The sequence below is a fragment of the Sorex araneus genome, chromosome 3 (genome assembly GCF_027595985.1).
Source record: "Sorex araneus isolate mSorAra2 chromosome 3, mSorAra2.pri, whole genome shotgun sequence".
NCBI classification, from domain to species: domain Eukaryota; kingdom Metazoa; phylum Chordata; class Mammalia; order Eulipotyphla; family Soricidae; genus Sorex; species Sorex araneus.
Genome location: NC_073304.1, coordinates 31,706 through 58,905, shown reverse-complemented (window position 1 = coordinate 58,905; position 27,200 = coordinate 31,706). Strand labels below are relative to the sequence as shown.

At 49.4% G+C, this 27,200-nt stretch overlaps 1 protein-coding gene across 1 annotated transcript in view; it reads left to right on the top strand.

The window, feature by feature from the left end:
• The window catches only part of TEDC1 (tubulin epsilon and delta complex 1), a 57,832-nt gene extending 32,360 nt beyond the window's left edge, over positions 1-25,472 (top strand). The window contains exons 8-9 of the transcript XR_008629195.1: positions 24,250-24,348; positions 25,330-25,472. The gene's annotated coding sequence lies outside the window, so the exon portion shown is untranslated. The remainder of the gene's footprint in view (positions 1-24,249; positions 24,349-25,329) is intronic.
• Positions 25,473-27,200: the final 1,728 nt, after the last annotated feature.

Below are 27,200 nucleotides of genomic sequence, written 5' to 3'. Positions count from 1 at the left end.
GCTTGGCGCGTTTCCCAGACCATGGTCCAGCACCCACCCCCAGGGGGGCACCCGGGGACAGGCCACGAGACCCCCATACTGTCCATGACACAGCTGGGACCACTGGAGCCTGAGGTCAGGGCAGGGGCTGAGAGCAGACCTGTGACTGTCCATTGGAGGCAGGTGAAGCCCTTTGCAGGAGGCTGGCGTGAGCTGTCCTCCGGCCCACCCCTTGCTTGCCCTGTACCCTCAGGGCTGAGAGAGGCTCCTGCCAGCCTGCAGCCTGTGATGCCAGCTTGGGCCACATGGGGGCAGCAGAGCCCACAGAAAGTGTGTGTGTGTGTGTGTGTGTGTGTGTGTGTGTGTGTGTGTGTGTGTGTGATGGTGAGTGAGTGTCACAGTGAGTGTGAATGCTGAGGTTCTTGCTCAGAGTCTGGGATGTGGAACTGGCCCTGAATGAGTCACCCGGGGACCACCAGACTGTCACCTCAGGTCATTAGCACAGGTCACTAACTAAACAGGAGCAACTGTGCCTGCCCCATGCTTGTCCCTGTCCCACTATTTGCCCCTCACACCCAGCCCTTCTTTGCGCCACTCAACTACCCATTGCCCAGCTGCGCCCCCATTTAACCCAACCCCAGGCTGGGAAGAGGCTCCTACAGCCCACGAACTGCGATGCCGCCTCGGGCCACATGGGGGCAGCAGAGTCCGTGGTGTGTGTGTGTGTGTGTTGTGCTTGTGTGTGAATCTGCGTGTGTGTGTGTGTGTGTGTGTATGATTTTGCGTGTTATTGTGAGTGTGAGTGCTGCATCATTCTCCGTGGGTGTAGCGTAGTGATTGCTGAGGGTCAGCACAGTGTCTTGGCTCTGGAACTGGACAGTGGGAGTCTGATGGGACCACCCAGACTGTCAGCCCGGGTCACCCACCAGGTCCCCTGGTCCCATTGCAGGGGCTGCATGGCCCGCGTGTGCCTGGCCCTGACCCCCCTCTGGCCCCTCATTCCTACCACTCTCCCGTGTCCTTCACCTGTGCCAGTGACCATCCCTCTGCCCCACTACCCCTCTGCCTCTGTCCCCTCCTGCTGGGACCCTGGGCTGGGAATCAGCCCCTGCAGCTCGCACCTGCGATACCGCCTTGGGCCACATGGGGGAAGCAGACTCCACAGAGTGCATTTGCCTGAGTGACAGCGAGTGTTTGTTTTTCTGTGTGTGTATGTATGCGACTGTATGTGTGAAGAGTGAGTGAGTGTACATAAGTGAGCAAATGTTATGATTGTGTCTGTGAGAATGTATGAATGAGTGTGATGTGAGTGCATGTTGCTAATGAGTGTTTTTTGGAGACTCTTCATGTTTGAGTCTCTGTGTGACTATGAGTGTGTCTATATGTGTGTGAGTCTGTGTGTAGGAGAATGTGAGTCTGTATGTGGAAGTTTGTGTGTGTGTGTGACAGTGTGTGTGTGTGATAGTGAGTGAGTGTCACAGTGAGTGTGAATGCTGAGGTTCTTGCTCAGCGTCTGGGATGTGGAACTGGCCCAGAATGAGTCACCTGGGGACCACCCAGACTGTCACCTCAGGCCATTAGCACAGGTCATGAACTAAACAGGAGCAACTGTGCCTGCCCCATGCTTGTCCCTGTTCCACTATTTACCTCTCATACCCAGCCCCTCTCTCCTCTGAGCCACTCACCTGCCTGCTGACCAGCTGCGCCCCCTTTTCCACGCCCCCTCTTAGCCTAACCCCAGACTGGGAAGAGGCTCCTGCAGCCCAGGAACTGCAATGCCGACTTGGGCCACACAGGGGCAGCAGAGACCATGGAACGTGTGTGTGTGTGTGTGTGTGTGTGTGTGTGAGAGAGAGAGAGAGAGAGAGAGAGAGCGAGAGAGCGAGAGAGCGAGAGCATGAACATGCATTTGTGTGTACAATTTAAAAAATTATTTACAAATTTTTTATTGAATAATTGTGCGATAGACCATTATAAAACCGTTCATGATTAGGTTTCGTCATACAATGATCCAACTCCCATCCCTCCACCAGTGTACATTTCCCACCACCAATGACTAATGTCCCCAGTTTCCCTCCCACCATCCCCAACCCCCCATCCCTCAGCCTGCATCTATGGCAGGCACTTTTCTTCTCTCTCTCTCTCTCTCTCTCTCTCTCCTTTTGTGCATTATGGTTTGCAATACAGGTACCACTATGTCATCATGTTTGTTCAGGAGCTTAGTATTTTTATTGGGAAGGTACAGCTGGAGTAGCTTTTTTTTTTTTTTTTTGTTTTTGGTTGGGAAACACTTGCAATACTCAGGGCTTAGTCCTGGCTCTGCACTCAGGAATCACTTCTGGCAGTGCTCACCCCACCATATGGGATGCTGGGGATTGAACTCAGGTTGGTCACGTGCAAGGCGAACTCCCTATACACTGTACTATTGCTGCGGCCCCTGGAGTAGGTTTTTTAATGGGTGGCAGCTTTGGGGTGTGGATATGACTGCCGGGGTTTCCAGAAGTGCACGGAGGTGGTGGGAGGTAGATCATTCCGACTCTGAGAAAGCCTGGAGATTTCAGTCACAAAATCTGTACACCTGAGATTTCAGCAGGTAAATTTCTTGGTGGTTTATCTTGAGATGGTGGAGTCCAGATGGGAACATGGCGGTGATTTTGGATTTTGGGAGCAGGTGGCTATATGGGGCTCTGTTTGGGTGGACACAGGGCTAACCTGCCCTGCTTCCATGTGCCCCAGCTTATTTAGCCATGCGCGGGTCTGATATTCATTGTGGCTTTTGATCTCTTTCAAGATTTATTTATGGTTCTCTGAAGCAAGTCTGGTGGAAGAGCTTAAGTGGTAGTAGCAGAGTTGGTTCGTGGGGGTGACTGCCAGGGATTCTGGGAGTATAGGGAAGTGGGGAGGGAGGGAGGCAGCCCATCCTGCCTCCTACCCGAGCCTCGGGGAGATCCACCTAGAGTGTGGGGTCTGGCCGGGACATGGCGAGTTTGGGTTGTGGGAGCAGCAGTGCTGGGGGCTCTGTTTGGGGGACACTGGGCTAACACTCTCAAATGGGCCCGGATTACTCAGCCGTGTGCAGGTCCGAGATGTGCCGCATCTTTTTTTTTTTTTCTTTTTGGGGCCCACCTAGCAATGCACAGGGGTTACTCCTGGCTCTGCACTCAGGAATTACCCCTGGCGGTGCTCAGGGGACCCTATGGGATGTTGGGAATTGAACCCAGGTCGGCCGCGTGCAAGGCAAACGCCCTACCTGCTGTGCTATCTCTCCTCTTTTTGATTTCTTACAAGATTTATTTCTGAGTCTCAGGAGTTTGTATGGTGGAACCGCAGGTGACTTGAGGGCGTGGCTCCTGTGTCCCTAAATTTGGTGGTTTAAATTCTTGGAAAACTTGGTTCTGAGTTGTTGGAGTCGGGCCAGAGGCTAGCTGCGGCTCGGGGTGTCTGGAAGCCCGAGGGCACCATTGGGATGCGGGTGCTCCTGCCCTTTGGGTCCAGGTCGACCGCTGGGGACGCCCCCTGGGCCCTGGCCGTGAGGGCAGCACGGGCCGCGGCCACCTGCCCAGCAGAGCCTGCCTGGCCCTGGGGGTCTCCAGACAGCTTCCTCCCTGACAGGCTGCGGGTTCACTCTTTGGAGATGTGCTTGGGGCACTGCAAGGGGTTTTGGCCTGGCGCGGGCGCCCGTGGGTGCTGGGGCAAGGGCAGCTCTGCAGCACCCCCCTGAGTCCCGAGGAGCCCTTGGGACACCGCGGGAGCGGGAAGCGGCTCCTGCAGCCGCGCCTGCGATACCGCCTCGGCCACACGGGGCAGCAGACTCCACAGGGTTTGCCAGTGTGGGCCGGCGAGCGTTGCTCCCGCATCATTCTCGGTGTGTGTGCATGCGACTGTACGTGTGAAAGAGTCAGTGTGAATGTGTAGGAGTGTGACCGTACATGAGTTTGACAGTGAGAAAATTCTTATGAGTGCATGTTTGTGTGTCTATGAGTTTGAGTATAAAGGAGTGTTTTTTGAGTCCTCGTGTGAGTGTGAGAATGTGTCTATGTATGTGAGTGCGAGAGTGTGAACTCTTGAGTGTGAATCTGTATGTTATGTGTGTAAGGAGTGTGAGTGTGTGAATGTGTGTGAGTCTGTATGTGTGTGAGTGTGAGATTGTGGGAGTCTGTATCATGTGAGATTGCGAGTCTGTGTGTGAGATATATGAATGTTTCCTTTTGGGCTTCTTCATTGTCCACTAGATGTCTCGCTAGGTCTGGGTTTATTTGGGGACTCTTTATTCTATTCTGTTGGTCTGTGTACCTGACTTTCTTCCAGTACCGAGCTGTTTGAATTTCCAGTACCCTGTAATACAATTGGAAGTGAGGGAACTTTACTCTATGATGCTCTTTCCGCTTCTACTTCTCTCTCAGAAAGGTGGTGTGCCTGTGCTCTGCCCAGAGCCATGCCGTACCTCCTTGTTCTTTGTGTAATCTTAAGTGGAATTGTTTTTCTATTCCTGCAATCCTTTCTTTGCACGTAGAAAATCAGTAGATTTATGTATATTGGTTTTATATCATGCTGGTAATGAGCTCAGTAATTTTTAGGAGTGTTTTGGTGCATCCATTAGAGTCTTTGATGCATATTTTCATGATAATTGCAAATAGTGTTATGAGGAGAGTTTAGACCTCACCAAAATGTACTCACAACTCACTCTTGGCTCTGTGGTCAGGGATTACTCCTGCTGGGGCAAGGAGGACCATACACGGTGGCAGAGATCAAACCCTGTTATTTTTTAAATAACTTTATTGTCAGTAGTTTGAGTTACATTCAGTATTCCAACACCAATCCTACCACCATTGCACCTTCCCACCACCATTATTTCCAATTTTCCCAACCACCCCTGGAGCTGCCCCCACAGCAGCCGTCAATTTTTTTTTTTACATTGCTTTTTATAAATACCTTGCTAAAAGGATGATCCAAGAATGTTTCCTTAGATGAAAGTTAGTGAAGATTGTTTCTCACCATGGAGCCCTAAAGCCCTGGTAGAAGAGATTACTAAAATGTTGTTATAAGTTAGGTCTCCTGTGTTTATACTTTGTTAATTGAAATTGGTTATCTTCTTCATTACATCTCAATCTGTGCTGCTACTCCTGGTTTATCAGTGTTATAGAGTTTGAGATGTAGCACAGCTGAACTTTTTAATGAAGTGATATGGCTGGAGTTTGATGCTTAACTGACTGGTGACTTTGGGACATGTGTGTGGTTGCCGGGCTTCCTGGAAGTACAGGAGATGGGGGGAGGTAGCCCATCCCCGGCTCTGGAGATTTTAGTCACAAAACCTGCATACTTGAGTTTTTCAACAAATTTCTGGATGAGGCTTGTCTGAGCAGTGGGGTCCAGCTGGGAGCGTGGCAGCGATCAAACTCTGGTTGGTCTTGTGCAAGACAAACACCCTACCCACTGTACTCTCTCTCGGGCCCAAAAGTGTCAGTGGCCTCTGCATCAATTTAGATTCCTTTCAGATATTTTTCTTGTGAAGCTGTTTTGAGTAGAAGCTTAAATACAATCTTGAAGATGGTGACTGGAGCAGACATCCTAAGGAAAACACTTTCAGCCTCTCACCAGTCAGGATGTTGTTAGCTGTGGGTTTGTCTGTTGGTGATTGTTACATTAAAAGGAATTCTTTGTATTGCCAATGTACTGAGTTGAAACATCAGCGGTTGGAGGGGCAGGACTGGGATGGCTCACAGGGAAGAGCTTTGTGAGTGCTGCTGGGGCACCAGCTTTCGGACCCTACAGACCCAGTGAGCACACGCGGCAGGAGGGGCCGCTGAGAACAGTCACCCGGGAGAACAGTGTCCCCCAGGGAGACTCTCAGGCAAGACTGAGCCAAGGACCGTCCTCTGGGTCGGGGAGGGAGGAAGGGGACTGGCGAGCTGGGGCTGTGCCCAGTGCCAACTAGAGGTGGGGGAGCAGCATGCAAAGGTTTGATGTGGCATCAGCTTTGCTAGGTTGGGAAGACTTGGATTGTGCTGAGTCGGATAGGGTGGGCTGCTGCTGACCGGAGCAGGGGACAGCTGTCCACCCCCCACCCCCCGCATGGTGACCCCGACCCAACTGCACCCTCAGCTGTGCCCAGAGATGCCCACACAGGCTCACCACCTGGGCTGACAGTGTGGAGTGGGGCGTTCAGCACCAAGGTGTTCGTTTTGTAAAAACAAAAACGGACGGACAAAAGAACTGCCCAAATCTAGAATTGAGATTTGAATTTAAACTCACTGAGTTGTAAAGAGTCTTGGGACTTACTAAACCCAGTAAAGGTGGGACAGACCCTGGCCCAGACTGGGAATGTCTAACCTGAGGTGACCCCCAGTGGCATGACCCGCCCCCTGGCCCCCACAGGATGGCAGCTGAGAGTCCACTCCTGGGCACAGACCCAGAGCCTCCATCCCCCACACCTGACAGACTCGGACTCCAGGGAGCTCCCCACTGTGGGCAGCAGACTCTGTCTCCACCGGACAGGAGAGGACAGTGAGCACAAAGGGGCCCCAAGGGTCAGTGCGAGCCTCACCACGTGGGAGAGTGCCTGGGAGCAGACAGCCCCTGGCATGGCAGCTGGGAACAGCTGTTTGTGAGGTCAGCCTGGTGCTGCAGCGAGGAGCAGCCCCCAGGAGGTGAGCCCCGGGCTGGCTCGGCGGTGGTGCTGGCCAGTGCGGTCCGTCCCTTAGGAGTCAGCCCAGTGGCCACTGCTGGGCACCGTGACACATGGTTGGTCGCTGTTCCATCGCACCAGCTGCCAGATGGTGGCCACTGGGACCCCTGGGCCCGGCCCAGGGCAGTCACAGGGCACAGGTGCCACAAAGACCCTGCTGTCTGTTGTCATCCAGGTGGCAACAGAAATGTAAAAGGCTCCAGTCTGTCTTTTGAACCTGCCATCTGCCGTGACCTTCATGAAGGGGAAGGTCAAGACCGGGATTCCATCTTTTTTTGCCCTCGCATTTCCTGTTTCCTGCTCTTGACAGAGATCAAGCATCTCTTGGCTTTCCTGCCAGACATCTTCCCCATTGGGACTGCTCCCTCCTTTTGAATAATCAGCATGAGGACAGCCCCATTCAAAAGTGTCCAGGAGCCTCAAGTGCACCAGTCGTACCTCTGGAAATGTCAAAGCCGTCCTTGGTGGTGAGATAGTCAGCGTGGGACGGCAGGAGACTGGGTGAGTGGGAACAACCTGCAGTGCTGGTATTGAGCATCGTGCTCTACCTTGACGCGGCAGTAGCAGCACTTCCCTGGAGCTCCCCGTCTGATACTGCAGGTTGAGAAGCCCCTTCTGCAGCCTGGGCGCCCAGACCGCCCTGACTCGAGACCACTCTCCCGCCACCTTCAGTCTTTACCCGAGAGTGTGTGTGAAGAGCGGGTAACAGTGGGGCACTGCAGTGCACACTTGGGCCCGCCTGAGAGGAATATAAGGCTCAGTGCTTTGCAGAACTTAGGGCTTCCAGGAGACAGCAAGACACAATAGAAAAAAATACAGAAAAACACAGAGGTCTTTCACATCCTTAGTTGATTCTGATGTATCTGATGTTTTTGGACACTGTTACCAATAGGGTTATCAGTTCTGTGTTTCTTGGACCACATTCCATGGTGCTCAGGGCTCTGCACTCAGGGACTACTCCAGCCAGGCTCAGGGAACCATATGGGGTGCTGGATTCAAACCCAGGTTGACCATGTGCAAGGCAAATGACCTACCTCTGTAGCATCCTTCCAGCCCTGAGTGGGGCTTTTTATCTCTTCTAGTTCTTTACTTGCACACGGAAATGCAACAGATATTTTTGTGTGTATTGATTCTGAAGCTTGCTAGTTTTCTGCACTCATTTGCTATTTCTAAGTGTTTTTTTTTTGTATAATATTTAGGATTTTTCTGTGTGTGTGTGCACATGCTATTATGTCATCTGCAAAGGTGTGATAGTTTAGCTTCTTTTCCAGTTAGGATCCCTTTTACTTCCTTTTTCCTGCCTGATTGCTGTGGCACTTCCAGACTGTCTTGCAGGTAAGTGGAGAGGGAGGACACCCAGCCCTGGGCCTGCTCTCCGAAGGCTGTTTGTATTGTGGGCTGTGGGCTTGATGTGAGTAGTCATTGCTATCTTGAGATATGTTCTTTTATTGGTCACACCCATTGATGCTCCCATCCCTGGCTCTGTGCTCAGACGTCTCTCCTTGATGTGCCTGCCGGGGGACCGGATGTGCCAGGGATCAAACCGGGGCTGATCTCATGCAGGCAAGTGCCCGACCCGCAGTACCATCTCCCTGGCTCGGGTTTGCCAGTTTGATCCTTACTTTTGCTCTACACCTGTCCCTTTTTCTCCCCCTCCCTCCTTCCCTCTCTCACCCCGTCCTGCGAGACTGGATAAGGCAGGGCCTCTTCCCCTGGACACAGCAGGGACCTGTGGCCCCTCAGCTGGGTGCACTGACATCCCTCTCTTGCCTGCTCCTGGTAGATTGCTCGAGCCCCAGCCTGTCACCCCTCATGGCCCTAATGCAGGGGGCCCTGGCGTGGGGCCCAGGGGGTGCCTCGTGAATCTTCTGGGGGGCTGTGTCCTCTGTCAGTCCTACAGATATCTTGGGAAAAGTGACAGGAGGCTTGCCCTGGAGCACAGGGCCTGGGCCCTGGATTCTCCGCCCGTGGGCTCTGAGTCTACGGAGGCCGATGGAGCTTTGCACCCGGGCCTGTGATGCTCCGTTTTGTCGCAGGGGCAGGTCACACCCTGTGGACATCAGGCCCCCTCCCTGTAGTGGGTCAGGCCTGGAGCCTCGCACATACACACTTCCCTTCCCGTCCTGCACCTGTCCAGCATAGCCCCAGGCGACTCCCTGCCCTACTGGCACCATCCCCCCGCCCCAACCTGGCACGGTGACTTGACAATTCAGGGTCTGCATGTCTCTGCCCCCTGGCCTTAACAGTAGCAACACACAGAACTCTGGGTCTTTCAACCTTGGTTACCTGAGAGCAGGGGGCCCGGCGGGCGCCATGGGAAGTGGCGCATCAAGCAGTTGTGTGAGAGCAGGGGACCCACCAGGCGCATCATCTAGTTACCTGAGAACAGGCGGGCTCCCCAGGTGCCATGGGTAGTGGGTCACCATCTAGTTACCCGAGACCAGGGGACCCACCAGGCACATCATCTAGTTACCTGAGAACAGGCGGGCCCACCGGGTGCCATGGGTAGTGGGTCATCCTCTAGCTCCAGATTCAGCTGCAGGGACCGTGTGCTCCAGGCACCAGGTGGCCCTCCGAGATCCAGACCCCTGGCAGGCCAGAGAGCAGCTTTCTGAGCGGGGACAGAGCCAGGGACCTCTCAGCAGTTCCCTGGGCTACTGCAGGCCCATCTAGCTTGGGCACTCAAGCGCCTGGACTGCATGTGGTGGACACCAGGGGATGGTCTACAAGGTTTATTTTGCCTCTCACTCCGTACATTACGCGGGGTCTTCTGTGCCCACCTAGACTTCTAGAAATGGGGACACCATCTTCACTGTTTCTGTGTTGGATTGGCCACATTTTTCCCAGGGGCCTCTTTGGCTTCATTTTCATCTTTTATGTCTTCAGCCAGGATAGTTTTTGAGTTTGCAGCCACGCCAAGAAGAAGAGCAGCTACAAACATGTACAAACGACAAAAGATAATTCTAAGCTCTGTCAGTTTTGTTGTGTTTGGTACATCAAGCACCTTTCGGAATCGAGGTTGTCCGCTCTCCTTACTCCCCCCGGACCCTGGAGCTATGCATTTTGGGGGCTTCCAGCCAGCCCGGCAATGGCAGCTCTTGTGATTGTTACAGATTCCCCGATGGTTGCATTTTTCAGGAGTACAGTCATAGGTTAATTCCCTGATCACTCCGTCACATTTGTTATTAAGGCAGAACTTTCCTCTGGAACAGGGGGCTCCGTTCCTCACTTGGCCGACATCAGCTGTCACTGTTGCACGGTGCTCGTCCAGCCCGAAACACAGGGACGTTGTATCCCCTCTGACCAGAGACTGGTGGAATCCAACGTGCTCCTGCAGCTGGGGAATATTGGTGACATTGGTGCATTGCAGTCTTCCACACTGCACATCTGCCCAGTCACATTTCTTAGGGATCCGGTTTTCAGGGTTCCTACCGCAGTGTCCATATCGAAAGCCGAGTGCATTAATTATGTAGCAGTTTTCACCGTTCCTGGCAGACTGACCGAAGATCTCCTGGCACTGCATGGTGCGGTCAGTGCAGTTCCCCTGGAAGCAGTAACTCTCCTCGGAGCATGGGGTCCCATCCTGGACGTAAGTGTTATCGGGGCAGGTGTGGTGCGTGCCCAGGCAGTACTCGGGAAGATCACATATATTCATGATGGGTCTGCAGAGGCTGCCGGCGGGGGTGTGCATGCAATGCTCACAGCAGTCACCCCTGTGGCACTGGGTTCCGGGTGAGAGTTGGCACTCGGTCGTGCAGCATGCATCAAGGGAGCACTCTTTGAGCGAGCCACAGTCACACTCCTCCCCGGGGCCCACTGCCCGATTTCCACAGCGATCCGGTGTCCGGGTTCTGTTTGGGTAAGGTACGATGCTGCTGAACATACACTTGCCATACGAGTTGTAAAAGAGGGTGCCCACGTGTGCAAAGGAGCAGTTACTGAAGGAGTCTGTCACCTCAGGGTACCTGTACATGAGGCAAGTGCTTCTCCTCTGACAGACGCACTCTGGAGTGTCGTAATACAGACCAATGACTCTGCCCAGGTGGTTGGTCGCCGTGATGGAAAGCAGTAGGAAGTGTCTGTCCCCGTGACCAAGCATGACCAGACTGTCATCATTACAAATAGCACGTGCACTTGGTGAAAAATCATGGTCTAACGGCCCTCCTGTTATCACTATAAAACCCGCGTCGGGAAGGAGTTCCAAATATATGTAATACCTATAGTAGGTGTGAAACGCGCCTCCCGGCACCCGGTAATCACTCATCAGGGCCGGATCTTTAGTGTTAAAGATAAGCAAGATGTAGACGTAGACCCGCAGGTCAATGCCACGCAGAAAGGTGTCTATCAAACTGCCTATTCGGACCAGGAACTTGGCGCACTCCGTCACGTTCCGGAACAGCGAGTACGTGGAGAAAGAGCTCATGAAGAGGCCTCGGATGTGGCCCTGGTGGGCGGCGTACAGCTGGGCCGACGGCCTGGGGTACCCACTGACTCGCCTCGGCAGCAGCGGCTCCAGGTCCTCCCTGTCTCCCGGCGGGGACGCGGGCCCCGTGGCCTGGGCGTCGGCCTCCAGCTGGGAGACCACGTGCTCGAACCTCCGGGAGTCCTTGAGGGGCTTGATCTCGTAGGTGAGGTCGTCCAGCTTCATGATGCCGTTCAGGCCCCCGTAGCACGTGTCCAGAGTGACCATGGACAGCGGGGTCTCCTCCAGGTAGCCCAGGTAGTAGCAGTCGGCCGGGATGAAGGGGTAGTCCGCCTGCAAGCGGCCGTGGTCATCCTGCGTCAGCAGCAGCAGCGGGCCGGGCACGAACAGGGTTTTGCGCCTCATGCGGATCACGTGCCTCTGGCCCCCAAAACGCAGGCTGTAGGAGAGCCACCCAGGTACGGGGACCCCCGTGCCTTGGTACAACTCCTTCCGAGGGACAACCACCTCCGAGGACACGTAGCGCCAGGAGGGCCGGCCTGGAGAACACCGGGCCGGAGCCAGCGCCACCCAGAGCACAAGCAGCAGGAGGGGGGCGCACGGGGGGCTCTGGCCCTCTGCCAGCCTCATGCCCAGGCCCAGGGACACCTGCCAGTGAGCAGGGCCAGGGGGCCGGGTCTCAGCCATGCGGTGCCAGACGCCACTCTGCCAGGGAGAGAGGTGCTGACTGAGAGCAAAGGGCTGCCCCAAGTGGCCAGTGGCTGCTTCGGGTGTGTCCTGTCCCCCGAGGGCTGAGGTCACAGAGGGCGCTTTGTTGGGGAGCCCCCGGGCTTGACCTCAGCAGAGTGGGGGGCCCTGTGCACCGGCACATCAGTGCAGTCACAGTGCTCAGAGGCACATTCTCCGGCCCCTCCGGGATGGACTTGGTCACTCTGCTCCTCCTGCACCGGGCCCCCAGCCGTCCCCGCTGTCTCTTCCCTCTAGACTCTGGCGGGGGCAGTGCGGCCGGACTCTCCGCCTGGCACAGTGCTCTGCCTCATGCTCCAGCAGCTTCCCGAGACCCGCAGGCCTCAGTCCGAGCCCCCTTGTCCTCTGTAGATTCCTCTGGGCTCCGCCTGACTGTCTGCCCGGCGGCTGTAGAGGGGAGAGGGTCAGTTCTTCCTGGCCTGCTGCATGGGGACCCCAGAGTGGCCCGGAATGTGGCAAGAGCAGCCCTGGGACAGGTGAGCAGAGCCGTCGTTGTGACGGGGACAGACCCACGCTGGAGGCGAGTGGTGCGCGGGGTGTTCGCAGGTTCTCAGCCTCAGCCCTGCCTGGGCGGGGTGTGGTGGGCAGAAGCGAATGAGTCAGGCCAGCCGTGCGGCCACTGCTCTCCCGGCGCCTGGCCAGCTGGGCAGCCCGCCGGAGGAGCAGGGCAGCCGGCGGGCGGTGAGTGGCCTCGAGCTGCCTCTCCCAGGCACGGTTTCCCTCTTGGACAAGGGCTCCATCGATTTTGCTTAGGACACTCGGCCAGACTCCCTCGCCTCTGGCTCCCTTAACTGTCTTAATTATTTCATTTTGATTTTAGGCACGTGATTTCCAGTACTGTTAGTGGCTGGGCTTCATGTAAACAATGTTCCGACACCATGGCCTCCCCCAGAGCGCCCCCACGCCTGCCCCCACCCAGCAAGCTCAGATCTCAGACCAGATCTCGGGCTCTGCTGCCTCTGGCATCGTGTTCCTTACCATGTGTCTTTATATGCCACACATGAGACATCATTCTGTGTCCGCCCCTCCCTGGCTGACTTCACTCAGCATGATCCTCTCCAGACCCACCCTGCAGAAGCCAGTTGGACGATTTCATCATCAGCATTAACATCATCTTTGGGGTCACCCCAGAGGTAGTCAGGGCTTACTCTGGGCTCTGCACTCACGGATCACTCGTGGCTGGGCTCAAGGGACCATATGGGTTATGGGGATCATTCCTGGGTGGCCACATGTAAGGTATGTGCCCTCCCCTGTTGGATAACGTTGGTTTGTCCTTGCTTCTCCCTCAGGACTCCCACCACAGTGCTCCCGAGGCACACCCAATTCTATCAGGTACTAAAAGCCCTGTATTGCTTTTCTCTTTCCTTTATGTCCTTTGCATGGCTTACAATGTCCTTTTTGTACAGACACAGGAAGACAGTTGATGCTGTGCTTTTGTAACATGGGAATTAATTGAATAATATTTGCTCCTGGACATTCGTCATATTTACTTGACTTAAGCCTCAGTTACCCTTGCTCCCTAACACCCACAAAAGGAGGGTCCCAGCAAAGGATTTGAATAGATCCAGGGCAAGCCATAAGCTACCCTGGCATTGAAAAGGGACAAGCTTAGTGCCATAAGTAGTAAAATAAGTTAAGAGCATGGTCTTGGAACAAACTCTGTCATGTCCCCAAAAAGAAATGACTAAATAAGGACCCTGCTAGGGTTAGGAAAGACTAACCTGTCTTGAGGCTGTGGTCTGGGATATATAGCAAGATGTCCCCAAGAAGAGCCGCTCTTTAAGCTTAATATCTCTCTTACTGTGTTCATACAAAATGGCCAGAAATATTAGTATTCAGTATGATTATTTAAATAGATACTAGCTGAGGAAAGGAAAGAGCAATATGCCCTGGATGGAGTCCTGCCCTTGAGCGGATCTCCTGGTAATCTGGAGTCCTGAACCCTCAGATGAGATTTTGTCCTTTAGTTAATGCCCTAGAACTTCCCCTGAAGGAATGGCTTTACCTCTGTTGTTATGGTAACGTTCAAGCCCACGGTCACTGTCACTGTCATCCCATTGCTCATCGATTTGCTCGAGCAGGCACCAGTAATGTCTGATTATGAGACTTATTGTTACTGTTTTTTGGCATATCGAATACACCACGGGTAGCTTACCAGGCTCTGCTGTGCGGGCGGGATACTCTCGGTAGCTTGCCGGTCTCTCCGAGAGGGGTGGAGGAATCAAACATGGGTCGACTGTATGCAAGGCGAACGCCCTACCGCTGTGCTATCGCTCCAGCTCCCACCTGTGTTTATTCCACCCTTCATGATTCTATATGACGCTATAAGAGAAAATGGGATAAAGGAAAAATAAACGGTCCTGACTACCAACCAGCCTTTGACCCCTGTTCCTCCGTTCCCTTGTTCCCTTGTTCCCTCGTTTGTCCTTCTGTCACTGTGGGCCAGCGGCGGGGCGTGGTTCTCTGCCACCAAATGCACGTGTTGCACGTGCCCACACTATTTGAACTGAGACTACCTGTTGGGCTATATCGCTCCAGCCCCTTATCTTTCCTTAGAGCTGAGTTGTATTCCATTGTGTGCATATATTTCACATTTAAAAGTACATATCAAAAAATCATTGTTACATATTATGTATATATATGTTATAGTTTCCTTATTCAGTCACCTTTTCTTGGACGCTTGGGTCGTTGAATATTTTGCCTATTGTGAATAGTACTACAGTAAACAATGGAGCATACATTTCTTTTCCGAACAAATTTTTTTTTTTTTGGTTTTTGGGTCACACCCGGCGATGCACAGAGGTTACTCCTGGCTCTTCACTCAGGAATTACCCCTGGCGGTGCTCAGGGGACCATATAGGATGCTGGGATTAGAACCGGGGTCGGCCGCGTGCAAGGCAAACGCACTACCTGCTGTGCTATCGCTCCAGCCCCTCTGAACAAATTTTTTTTTTAATTTAAATTTTATTGAATCACCATGTGGAGGGTTACATAGTTCTCAGGATTATGTCAGTTATACAATACTCAAACACCCTTCCCTTCACCCGTGCCCATATTCCATCACCAACCACCCCATTATACCTCCTGCCCCCTCCCGACCCCCCAGTCCCCGCCCTTGTAAGTGATAAGTTTCACTTCGTTTAAGCTTTATCTTGGTTACAGTTATGTTTCAACACATAACTCACTATTGTTGCTAGGGTTTCCCCCCAAAAAAGAAAAGACAGTCCCACTGTCAAGGAAGCATTTGATGGCTCTCCATTGCTGAGAATGTAGAGATATTAAGTCCCGCTGTTTGTTACATAACTTTTCTATTTTTTTTTCCCCCCTCGTCCCGAGCCACCGAGATCACGCCTGTTTAGTAATCACCACACTGCCTGACAAAGGGAAAACAAACCAAAAAAGATGGTTATTTCCCGTCATCAGCCGGCGTGGGGCTCTGGCTTAGTTGATAGTCTGGTAGAATGTCTGCAAGCAGTTTCTGAAACCAAAAGTAATACGCTGGTATCGGCCCCGGCTCGAGATTCCACCAGCATCCCGCTGTTCCAAGTACATAATAATTTATTCCTTTGTATCCCGTTTCCACGCCACCAGGTCCGTGTCAGCTTAATGGACATCATACTATGGTTAACGCCACGCCGCGTTTCTTCCCGAGAAAGAAGGATATTTCTTCTCAGCCGGCGTGGGGATATGGCTTAGTTCAGTCTATAGAGATGGCTACCACTTTGGTAGCCTTCAATATTTCAGCAAAAGACTTACTATTCTTGTTAGGATTTCCCACCAAAGTCCGACCCGCTAAAAAGGAACCATTTCATATTGGTGATGATTAAATGACAATAGGTTGCGCGGCCATGGCAGCGGCCTCGCGGCTTTGAATTTCTGTATCAAGTCCAGGGAAAGTACAGCCAGAAATTACACATCGCTACAAACTTTAACCCTATTATGGTCCCCCCAAAGTCCAACCCATTACAAAGGAACCATTTCATATTGCTGATGATTAGATGACATTAGGCTGCCGAGGCCGCACGGTTTTGGGTTTCTATATAAAGTCCAGGGAAAATTCTGCCTAAAATTCTATCGCTATAATCTTTTACCCTTCAACAAAAAACTCAGTACTGTTGTTTGGAGTTTCCCCCCACGGTAAGCCCTGCCAAAAAGGAACATTTACACGCTCTGAACAAAATTTTTGAGCCAAGAAGTAGGATTGCTGGATCATGAGGAGTGTCCAAAACAGTTTAATCACTGGCATTGCCAGCAGCGGTGGGTGAGGGCTCCTCCCCCACACTCACACCAGCCCTGGTTGGTCCTGTTCTTTGTGATGTGTGCCAATCTCACTGGTGTGAAGTTATGTATCATTGCTGTTTTTATTTGCATTTTTCTGATGATGTGATGCAGAGAATTTTTTTCATAATGATATTGGTATGTCTTCTTTGAGGAAGTTTCTGTTCTTCTCTCTCCCTCATTTTTTAAAATGGGGTCAATTGTTTTTATCCTGTTTAGCTTTACAGCTATTTTATATATCTTGGTCAGATAAGTTGGGGGCCAATATATTTTTCTGTGTGCAGTGTCTTTTATTTTATTTTATTTTCAGATTTTGGGTTATACCTTGTGATGCTCAGGGGTTACTCCTGACTTTGTACTTAGGAATTACTCCTAGCAGTGCTCAGGAGATCTTTTGGGGTGCTGGAATCAAACCTGTCGGCCTAGTGCAAGGCCCTACCCACTGTTCTCTCTCTCCAGCCCCTGAAGTGTCTTTTAACTCTAGGTCCTTTCAGTTAATTTTATTTCTCACAAGTGAATAACAAAATTAAACGATGAATTGTTATTTTCAAGATTTCTAAAAATATGCTGTGCTGACATGGAAATCTGTTTTTATGTATCTTGTTTTTTGTTAAATTGAATCCCTGTCATATACACAATTTCAAAGTTATTCTTGGTTGGGTTTCAGTCATAAAATGTTCCAACACCCACCCCTTCACCAGTGTACATTTTCCATCACCAATGTCTCCAGTTTCTCTCCCACCACCTCTCCCCACAACCTGCCTTTATGGCAATTTTCTTCTCTCTCTCTCTCTCTCTCTCTCTCTCACACACACACACACACACACACACACATTCTCTCTCTCTTTCCTTTTGGACATTATGGTTTGCAATATTTTACTGAAAGGTTATCATGTTTGGTCCTTTACCTACTTTCAGCACGTAGTTCTTATCCAGAGTGATCACTTCTATCACTGTCATAGTGGACCCTTCTCTATCCTAACTGCTCCCCCCCGCACCTTGTGGCAAGCTTCTAACCATGGGACCAGTTCTCCTGGTCATTTTTTCTGCTCTCCTTCTATATTAGTCTCATACCATTTTTTTCTTTTTTAATATCCTACAAATGAGTGCAGTCATTCTATAGCTGTCCCTCTCCTTCTGACTCACTTCACTCAGCATGATACTCTCCATGTTTATCCACTTCTTTTTTGTTTTTGTTTTTTTTTTGTTTGTTTTTTGGGTCATACCTGGCAATGCACAGGGGTTACTCCTGGCTCTGCACTCAGGAATTACTCCTGGCGGTGCTCAGGGGACCATATGGGATGCTGGAATTTGAACCCAGGTCGGCCGCATGCAAGGCAAACGCCCTACTCGCTATGCTATCACTCCAGCCCCCATGTTTAGCCACTTCTAAGCAAACTTCATGACTTCATCTTTTCTGACAGCTGCATAGTATTCCGTAGTGTAGATGTGCCATAGTTTCTATCTATTCTTGGGCACTAGGGTTGTTTCCAGATACTGGCTTTGTGAACAGTGCTGCAATGAACATATAAGTGCAGATGGCATTTCTGCTGTGTTTTTTGGCACCTGGGGTATATTTCCAGAAGTGGTATTGCTTGGTGGTATGGAAGCTCAATTTCTAGTTTTTTTTTTTTTTTTTTTTGCTTTTTGGGTCACACCCAGCGATGCTCAGGGGTTACTCCTGGCTTTGCACTCAGGAATTACTCCTGGCGGTGCTTGGGAGACCATATGGGATGCCGGGGATCGAACCCGGGTCGGCCGCGTGCAAAGCAAACGCCCTACCCGCTGTGCCATCGCCCCGGCCCCTCAATTTCTAGTTTTTAGAGAAATGCCCGTATTATCTTCCAAAAAGGCTGGACCAGATGACATTCCCACCAACAGTGAGGGAGAGTCCCTTTCTCCCCATATCCGCACCAGCAATGGTTGTTTTGTTCTTTTTAATGTGTGCCAGTCTCTGTGATGTGAGATGATGCCTCACTGTTTTGATATGCATCTCCCTTATTAGTGACGTAGAGCATTTTCCCATGTGCCTTTTGACCAGTTGTATTTCTTCTGTGAGGAAGTTTCTGTTAATTTCTTCTCCCCATTTTTTGATGGATTTTTATTTTCTGTGGTAAAACTCTACCAGTGCCTTTTATATCTTTGATATTAGCCCCTTATCAGATGGGTATTGGGTGAATAATTTTACCCATTCCTATCTTTGTATCTTGGTATCTGGGCTGTCTTTGTAGCTTGGTCACTTTCTTTTGAGGTGCAAAAGCTTCTTAGTCTGATGTAGTCCTATTTATCTTTGCTTCCATTTGCTTGGTCAGTGGTTCATCTTTGAAGGCGTCTTTAACTTCAATGTCCTAGAGATTCTGTCTACATTTTCTTCCATGTACCTTATAGATTCAGGTCTGATATTGAGGTTTTTTCCCAATTGAATCACTATGGGGCTGGAGTGCTAGCACAGTGGTTGGGCGTTCACCTTTTACGTGGCTGACCTGAGTTTGATTCCTCTGCCCTTCTCAGAGAGCCTGGCAAGCTACCGAGAGTATCGAGCCCGCGTGGCAGAGCCTGGCCAGCTACCCGTGCATATTGGATATGCCAAAAACAGTAACAATAAGTCTCTCAATGAGAGACGTTACTGGTGCCCACTCGAACAAATCGATGAGCAACGGGATGACAGTGACAGTGAATCACTATGAGATACACAGTTACAAAGTTGCTCATTATTGGGTTTCAGTCATACAATGTTCTAGCACCTGTCCTTTTACTAATGTACATTTCCCACCATCAATGTTCCCAGTTCCCCCCACCTACACCCTTGTCATTATCATGGAAACTTAAATGGTAGTCAAAAAGTCTGCCCAAAACAAAAGCCCCAGCCCAGATGGATTCACTAATGAAATATTCCAAACCTTTAAAAAGGACCTACTGCCAATCCTTTTCAGAAAATTGATGAAACATAAACAAATAGTTTCTATGAGGAAAATATTACTTTGATTCCAAAAGCAGACAGAGACACCACAAAAGATAGAGATAGAGATAGAGAGAGAGAGAGAGAGAGAGAGAGAGGTGGAAAGAGTGAGAAAGAAGGAGAGAGAGAGGGGGAGAAAGAGGGAGAGAGAGAAAATAATGGGCTGATATCGCTGATGAACACAGATGAGATGCAAAGATTCTCAACAAAATAGTAGCAGATAGAATAAAAAGACTGATCAAAAAGGTCATGAACCATTGCCAAGTAGGATTCATTCCAGGAATGCAAGGATAGTGTAACATTTGCAAGTAAGTCAATATAATTCACAATATCAATAAAAGCAAAAGATTAAAACTATATGATCAAATCAATAGCGAATCACGAATCACAAAATCCGCATTAATCGTCAATTTCTCGAGCGTCCTTTCCCTGAGATCTTAGAAGTCTCTCTCGACTTGGACCTCCCAACCATGTCGCAGTGGAGACTCTTTCAGGGTCAGGGGAATGAGATCCAGCTTGTTACTGGATTTAGCATATGAATGGGGAGCTTGCAAGGCTGTCCCATGTGGGCAGGAAACTCTCAGAAGCTTGCCAGTTTCTCCCAGAGGGAGAAGTAGGCTACAAGATACCGCTTCTGGGAGCTTGCTTTTAAGTCTCTGGATATTGGTCGTTGATGGAATTACACACACCTGGGTTCCTCTGCCGGTACCTTCATGCGTGAGGCCTGTCTGAACGTGTGGAGAGGGGCCTCGGGCATGGCTGTAGCTAGGTTCCGGTGGTCTTCGGTCGCTGGGAGCTCTGCTCGGGGTGGGGAGGGAAGCTGGAGCCCATCCCCTTCAAGGGGCCCCGGGGAAGATAGCCAGGCATGCGGGCAAGAGACTCTCTCCGGCAAGCAGCTGGAAGATGGTCAAATCAATAGATGCAGAAAAAACATGACAAGAACCAGCATCCATTCATGATGAAAAACTCAACAAAATGGAAGTTGAAGGAACTTTCCTTAATATAGTCAAAGCCATCTACCACAAGCCCACAGTGTGTATTCAAAAATGAATAGAAAACCCGTGGTGCTCTCTTGGTGGTCATGGGCTGCTTCCCCCACCCTGAGACAGCCGATGGCAATGGGTGGACAAAACAGGAAACAAGGGCCAGGCTGGTTGGTATCAGTGGCAGTTTATTCCCATCTTGTCTGGAGACAAGATTCTCCTCCCCCTGATTCTCCTTGATTCTTCTCTCCACGATTCTCCTTGATTCCCTCTCTGCACATCTTCCCACTCCTACAGCCTTAGTTATCTCCCCAAACCATGAGGGGTTGGGGTAACAATTACACATAGGTGTGGTCAAACAATCAAAAGATGACCTTCCCTCTGGGAAGTTCTCCTAGGACAAACTCTCATCCAGCAAGACCTGCCTAAGGGCAAAATACCATCTAGGGGTGCGTTTCTCCTTTCCTTAGTCCAACAACCATTTAAACTTTCATATTCTAGTTCATAATATTAGTCATTTTGTATAGACACAGTAAGAGATACATTAAGTTTGTAGGGTGACTCTCCTGGGGACATCTTGCTATAGATCTCAGACTACAGTGCTCAGGCTGGATTAATCTTTCCTAACCCTAGTAGGGTCCTGATTCCATTGTTATTCATTGGATCATGACAAAATTTGTTTACGGCCGTGCTCTTAACTTACAGTTAAGTATTATGGCACGTGGGGCACTTGGCCTAGCCTGTTTCGATGCCAGGGTAACTCACAGCTTGCCCTAGGTCCATCCAGTTCCTCATCGGGACCCTGCTTTTGGGGTGCTAGGAACTAAGGGCAACTGAGACGTAAATCGAGAAAACATGCCCAGGAGTGAATATTATTTGGAATCAATTAACTTCCAAGTTACAAAAGCATAGCACTATCTTCCTATGTCTATATAAAAAGAACATTGCTCTGAAGTAACTATGCAAAGGACATAAGGAGAAGAGAAAAGCAATATTACACTTACAAATAAGTGACCAAACTCATTGAAGTTTCGCGAGAGTTCAAGATGCCGCTCTGACTAATGTTCATTGACTTAAAGAAGGCCTTTGATTCTGTTGAGACTGAAGTGGTCATCAAAGCCCTAGCCAAACAGGGCGTTCAAACTCAGTATATCAAGATCCTCCATGAGCTGTATTATGGATTCACCACCAGGATCTATAAGAAAGTGATCAGTGATCATTGATGTAAAGAGAGGGATTCAGCAGGGCATACCATTTCACCGAAACTCTTCAGTGCCACCCCTGAGAACGTCATGTGACGACGAATGGGAAGGAATGGGAGTGAAGATAGGCAGTCGGCAACTACACCACCTCTGCTTCGCTGATGACATTGTTCTCATAATGCCAAACATTAGCCAAGCGGCACAAATGCTGGCCAACTTCAACCGCGTGTATGGAAAGGTTGGACTGCAGCTGAACCCCAACAAGACGATGCTCATGAAAAACGAATTAGTCCCTGACGCTTCATTTGCTCTCAATGGAACGAACATCTCCGAATGCAGCAGCTATGTGTACCTGGGTCAAGAATTCAACATGAAGAATGACTTGGCGCCAGAACTGCGCAGGAGGAAGAGAGCAGCGTGGAAAGCCTTCAAGAACGTCGAAGAAGTGTTTAAGAGGATGATGGATCTCCAACTCCGGGCACATCTTTTCGATTCCACCATTCTTCCTGCACTAACGTACACCTCAGAGAGCTGGGCCCTATGCAAAGAGGATGAGAAAGCTATTCGGGTATCCCAAAGGGGAATTGAAAGAGCTATGCTGGGAGTATCATGTCTCACTCAAGTGAGAGAAGGAATCCAAAGTTCTGACCTCCATCGACAGTCAAGAATCAGGGGCGCTGTCTCGTTTGCCAACGCGTCAAAAATCAGATGGGCCAGAAATGTAATGCGATTCAGAGATGACTGCTGGACTTGAGCTGTTACCAACTGGATTCCATGGGACCTCAAAAGACCGAGTGGCCGCCCACCAATGAGATGGTCAGACTTCTTCGTTAAAACCCTGAATGAACGGTTTGAGGCACTTCCTCCCTGGAGTGAGCAGATATTATTGGGCTACACTAGCACGTGACAGGGACAAATGGAGACGTTACTGGCTCCCGCTCAAGCAAATCGAAGATCAACAGGAAGACAAATGATACAAGTGATGCACTTACAAATACAAATCAAGTGTCCTTAGAAGGATCTGACCTTACAAGTTAACAGAGTTTGGTTGGGGGATAAAGGTGATTGACTGGTTGGGGAAGCAAAGCACAGAGAAGAGGTTACAGAGGCACACAGAGGAATGGGAGTGCCACGGGAGCATTGTGATGGGTATTACTCAGTAAACCTAAGGTTCCTTTGGCCAGGGAGAAAGGACATACCAATGTTAAACCTAAAGTGTTTAGAGCAATATTCCAATAAACACAGAGGAATGGGAGTGTCTTGGGTACACTGTGATGGGTGTAACCTAATAAACCTAAGCTCCCTGGACCAGGGAGAAAGGATAAACCAGCGTTATCCTACACGTAGCAAGCATTAGCATTATTCTCAATGGGAGGATCATCATCATCATCCTCCTCCTCCTCCTCATCATCATCATCATCCTCCTCATCATCCTCATCCTCATCCTCATCCTCATCATCATCATCCCATTGATCGTCGAATTTCTCAAGTGGTCTCAGTAACGTCTCCATTCGTCCTAGTCCTGAGATTTTTAAAAGCCTCTCTTTACTCATCCTTCCCAACCATGCGGCATTGGAGGCTCTTTCAGGGTCAGGGGAATGAGACCCAGCATTGTTACTGGTTTTGGCATATGAATATACCACGGGGAGTTTGTGAGGCTCTCCCTGTGGGCAGTAAACTCTTGGTAGCTTGCCAGGTTCTCCCAGAGGGAGAAGTATGCTATAAGATATTGCTTCCAGGAGCTTGGTTTTATAGTCTCTGGATGTTGGCTGTTGGTGGGATTAAATGGCTCTGGGGGGGAGTCCCTGGGTGTGATAGGCTAGCTACTGGAAAATGGGAAATCTGGGTGGAAGAGGCCCAGTCCTGATCCGAGCAGGCTTGGAGGTCTCAGCCCCAGGTCCCATACACCTGGATTCCTCTGCCAGTCCCTTCATGCGTGAAGCTTGTCTGAACGTGTGGAGAGGGGCCTTGAGCATGGCTGTGGCTAGGCTCCGGAGGTCTTCGGCCGAGGGAGCTCTGCTCTGGGTGGGGAGGGAAGCTGGAGTCCACCCCCTCCGAGGGCCCCCTGGGAAGACAGCCACATGCGTGGGCAAGGCACTCTCATGGGAGGATAAAAACACCAAAAGCCTGGGGCTGGAGCAATAGCATAAGGGGTAGGGTGCTTGCTTTGCACGCAGCTGACCCGGGTTCAATTCCCAGCATCCCATATGGTCCCCTGAGCACCGCCAGGAGTGATTCCTGAGCATAAAGCCAGGAGTAACCCCTGAGCTTCACCAGGTGTGACCCAAAAAGAAAAAATAAAAAAGCCTTTCTTCTAAGATTGGGGACAAGACAAGGATGCCAATCTTGCACTCTTATTCAAGATATAGTACTGAGAGTCTTGCCATAGCATGAATTAAAAAAGCCCTGAGGTCTTATTCCATTTTATCTTACTTTTCTGCCTGACATTAGAGGTCTGAGCTCTTTTTTTTAAATTTTTATTTTATTGAATCACCGTGAAAAAAGTTATAAAGCTTTCAAGTTTAAGTCTCAGTCATATAATGATCAAACCCCCATCCCTTCACCAGTGCACATGTTCCACCACCAAGAACTCCAATATACCCCCTCCCACACGCCCCCCCCACCTGAGTGGTTAATGATCTTCACTTTATTCTATCTATACTTTGAATACTTTCAATATTTCAACAGAGAACTCACTATTATTATTTGGAATTTTCCCCCAACAATCAAACCTGCTGAAAAGGCATCATTTGATAATTTGTTTTCCATTGCTGAGAATGAAGATTATACGAGCTCGCAGCCTCGTGGTTTTGGATTTCTGATATTTTAGCTCAGTTCACAGTATAGAAAATGCATTTCTATAAGAAGCCACTGGGTGCCAAAATGGGTTAGTAGACCTTCCTGATCATAGTCTTTAAGGAGCATAGGGGCCGTTTTCTTTCGAGACTGATCTGGATCTCTCTCTCTCTCTCTTTTTTTTTTTTTGCATGTAGGTGCCCAGTTTTCACAGCACCATTTTTTGAAAAGACGTTCCTTGTTCCCCTTCATGTTTCTTGTTCCTTATCAAAGATTAAGTGATCATATAGTTGAAGGTACGTGTCAGGATATTGAACGCTGTTTCATTAATCTGTGGGTCTGTCTTTATTCCACTACCATGATGGAGCCAAGCGGGAAGCTCGAAGGCCTCTTGTCTCCACAGGCGGGATCCGATCCAGACCTGGGGAGCAGGCCTGACACTCCTTGTTTCATTTGCTCTGCAGAGGCCTCTGAGTTTGATGTGGTCCCATTTGTTAATCTCTGCTTTTGTTACTTTGTCCGGTGGCATTCTGTCATTGAAGATGCCTCTAGATTCAGTGTCATGAGGGGTCCTGCCTAGGTTTCCATAATTGATGAATTCAGGTCTTTAGTTCATTATTTAGGTCTTTATTCCAGTCCCACACATGTTGGTTCCTAAGGCTCTAGAGTATGGATTAAAGCTGGTGGTTCCTTGGATTGCATTGGCTATTCAGGGGGTTTTATCTCTCTATAAAAATTTCAAAAGCAGGGGCCAGAGTGATAGTACAGCGAGTAAAGTGTTTGCCTTGCATGCAGCCAAACCAGGTTCAATCCTGGGCATCCTGTATGTCCCCCCTAACACAACCAGGAGTAATTCCTGAGTGCAGAGACAGGAGTAACCTCTGAGCATTGACAGGTGTGACTCCCCAAAAATAGTCAATAAAACTTTTTAAAAGCATTTGTTCTATGTCCATAGGTTCATGGAAAATGACTTTAACCACTTTGAAGAAAGTTCCTTCTATTCTCATTTTTATTGAGAATTTTATTATGAATAGATGGTGGATCTTGTCAAATGTTTTCTCTGCATCTACTGATACAATTAAATGATTTTTATGTTTCTTTGTATTGATATGGTGTATTTTGTTAATTATATTAAGCCATAGTTAAATCCCCAGGATAAATTCTAGCAGTATATGCTCTTTCTGATTTTTTTGTTTGATTCTGTTAATATTTTGTGTAGGATCTTTGTGTCTATACTTATCAGGGATATATAATATTATTTTCTTTTTTTTTTCCAGTGCCGTGTCTGCTTTTGACATCTGGATAATTTTTAAATTTAGTTTTATTTTTATAAAGTTGTTCACAATAGTCCATTACAGATAATATTCAAACAACAATACCACCACCATGCACCTTCCCACCACCTTAACACGAAAGTGTGTGAAGATTGTTGTATTTCATCCTGGAGCTGTATAAGAGATTACAAGCATCTATGTTAAACCCAAACAGATGTGTGCTACTTTTGGTACATCAGTGGGCTAGAGTATAAAAGGTCACATGGCCACAATTGCGGCTATGTGCTCCAGATGTTCTGTGTTGCTCTCTTTTGGGATCTTTATTTCATAGTTAGTCTCTGGATCTTGACCACTGATGAGATTATATGGCATGGGGGAGTGCAGTTTGTGGGTGTGACTGCCAAACTACTGGAAAACTGGGGAGCTAGGGGAGGAGACCCAGTCTCGATCCAGGCAAGCTTGGAGATCTCAGTCACGGGTCTGCATACCTGGGTTTTTCTGCAGGTTCCCTTGTAGGTGAGGCTCATCCAAACCTGTGGAGAGCAGCCTTCTGGATAATTTTTACCTCATCGAAACTAGGTTTTTCTTGTGTGTGTGTGTGTGTGTGTGTGTGTGTGTGTGTGTAGTGAATCCTGTTTCTTCGACTTTCTGGAAGAAACTGAAAAGACTAATAGTATGATTTCCTTCAAGATTTTGAAAAACTTGGGGCTGGAGCAATAGCACAGCAGGTAGGGCGTTTGCCTTGCACGTGGCCGACCCGGGTTCTAATCCCAGCATCCCATATGGTCCCCTGAGCACCGCCAGGGGTACTTCCTGAGTGAAGAGCCAGGAGTAACCCCTGTGCATCACCAGGTATGACCCAAAAACAAAAACAAAAAAAGATTTTGAAAAACTTGCTAGATCCAGCCTAGGGAGACTTTGGTATTACCATTTTTGAGTTCTTTTTTCCCCCAACATTTAATTTTTTTTAAGCACCATGTATTTTTTTTTAAATTTTATTTTATTTTATTAAATCACCGTGTGGAAGATTACAATGCTTTCGGGCTTAGGTCTCAGTTATACAATGCTGAAACAACCATCCCTTCATCAGTGCCCATATACCACCACCAAAAAAAAAAACAACCCACACAGTACACCTCCCATCCCGCCCCCCCACCCCCTACCTTGTAACTGATAAGTTTCATTTTACATTCTGTTTACTTTGGTTACATTCAATATTTCAACACAACCCTCACTATTGTTGTTAGGAGTACCCCACTAGATTCAGACCTACTGTGAAGACAAATAAGGTCGCGCGCGCGGTTTTGAATTTCTGTACTTTAACAAGAAGTCCAGAGAGATTTCTTCCAGATATTAGATAATTGCAGGCTTGAAAAACCAATCTGTGGTTGTCTTAATATGGCGGCCACCGCGCCCTTCATCCCCGGAGAGAAAGAGGCGAGAGAGAGAAATACCTTTCCCCTCCTGGGCGGGCACGGGGCCGAGTTTAAGCACCATGTATTACAAAGTTATTCATAGTTGGGTTTTCGACATACAAGGTTCTATCACTGATCCCACCAGCAGGGTCAATTAACTATTTTCATTGTTGATGTCCTTGGTAGTTACTGGCCTTGGAAGGCAATGCAAGTCCAAAAATTTATCCATTTCTTTTAGGTTCTCCACTTTTGTGTCAAAATTATTTTCCTAGTTGTTTCTAGGAGATTTTGTGTACTCTTTAGGGTCTTTGTATATTGTCATGCTATCCTCAAATAGCGATCATTTGCCTGGGGGCCGCACACATGTGCGGCCTCTCCGCAGCTGTACAAGTGTGAATCCAGACCCAGCAAAACCTCTTTCGGTGTGAGCAACTCCTCGCCGCAGAATGTCTCCAGCCT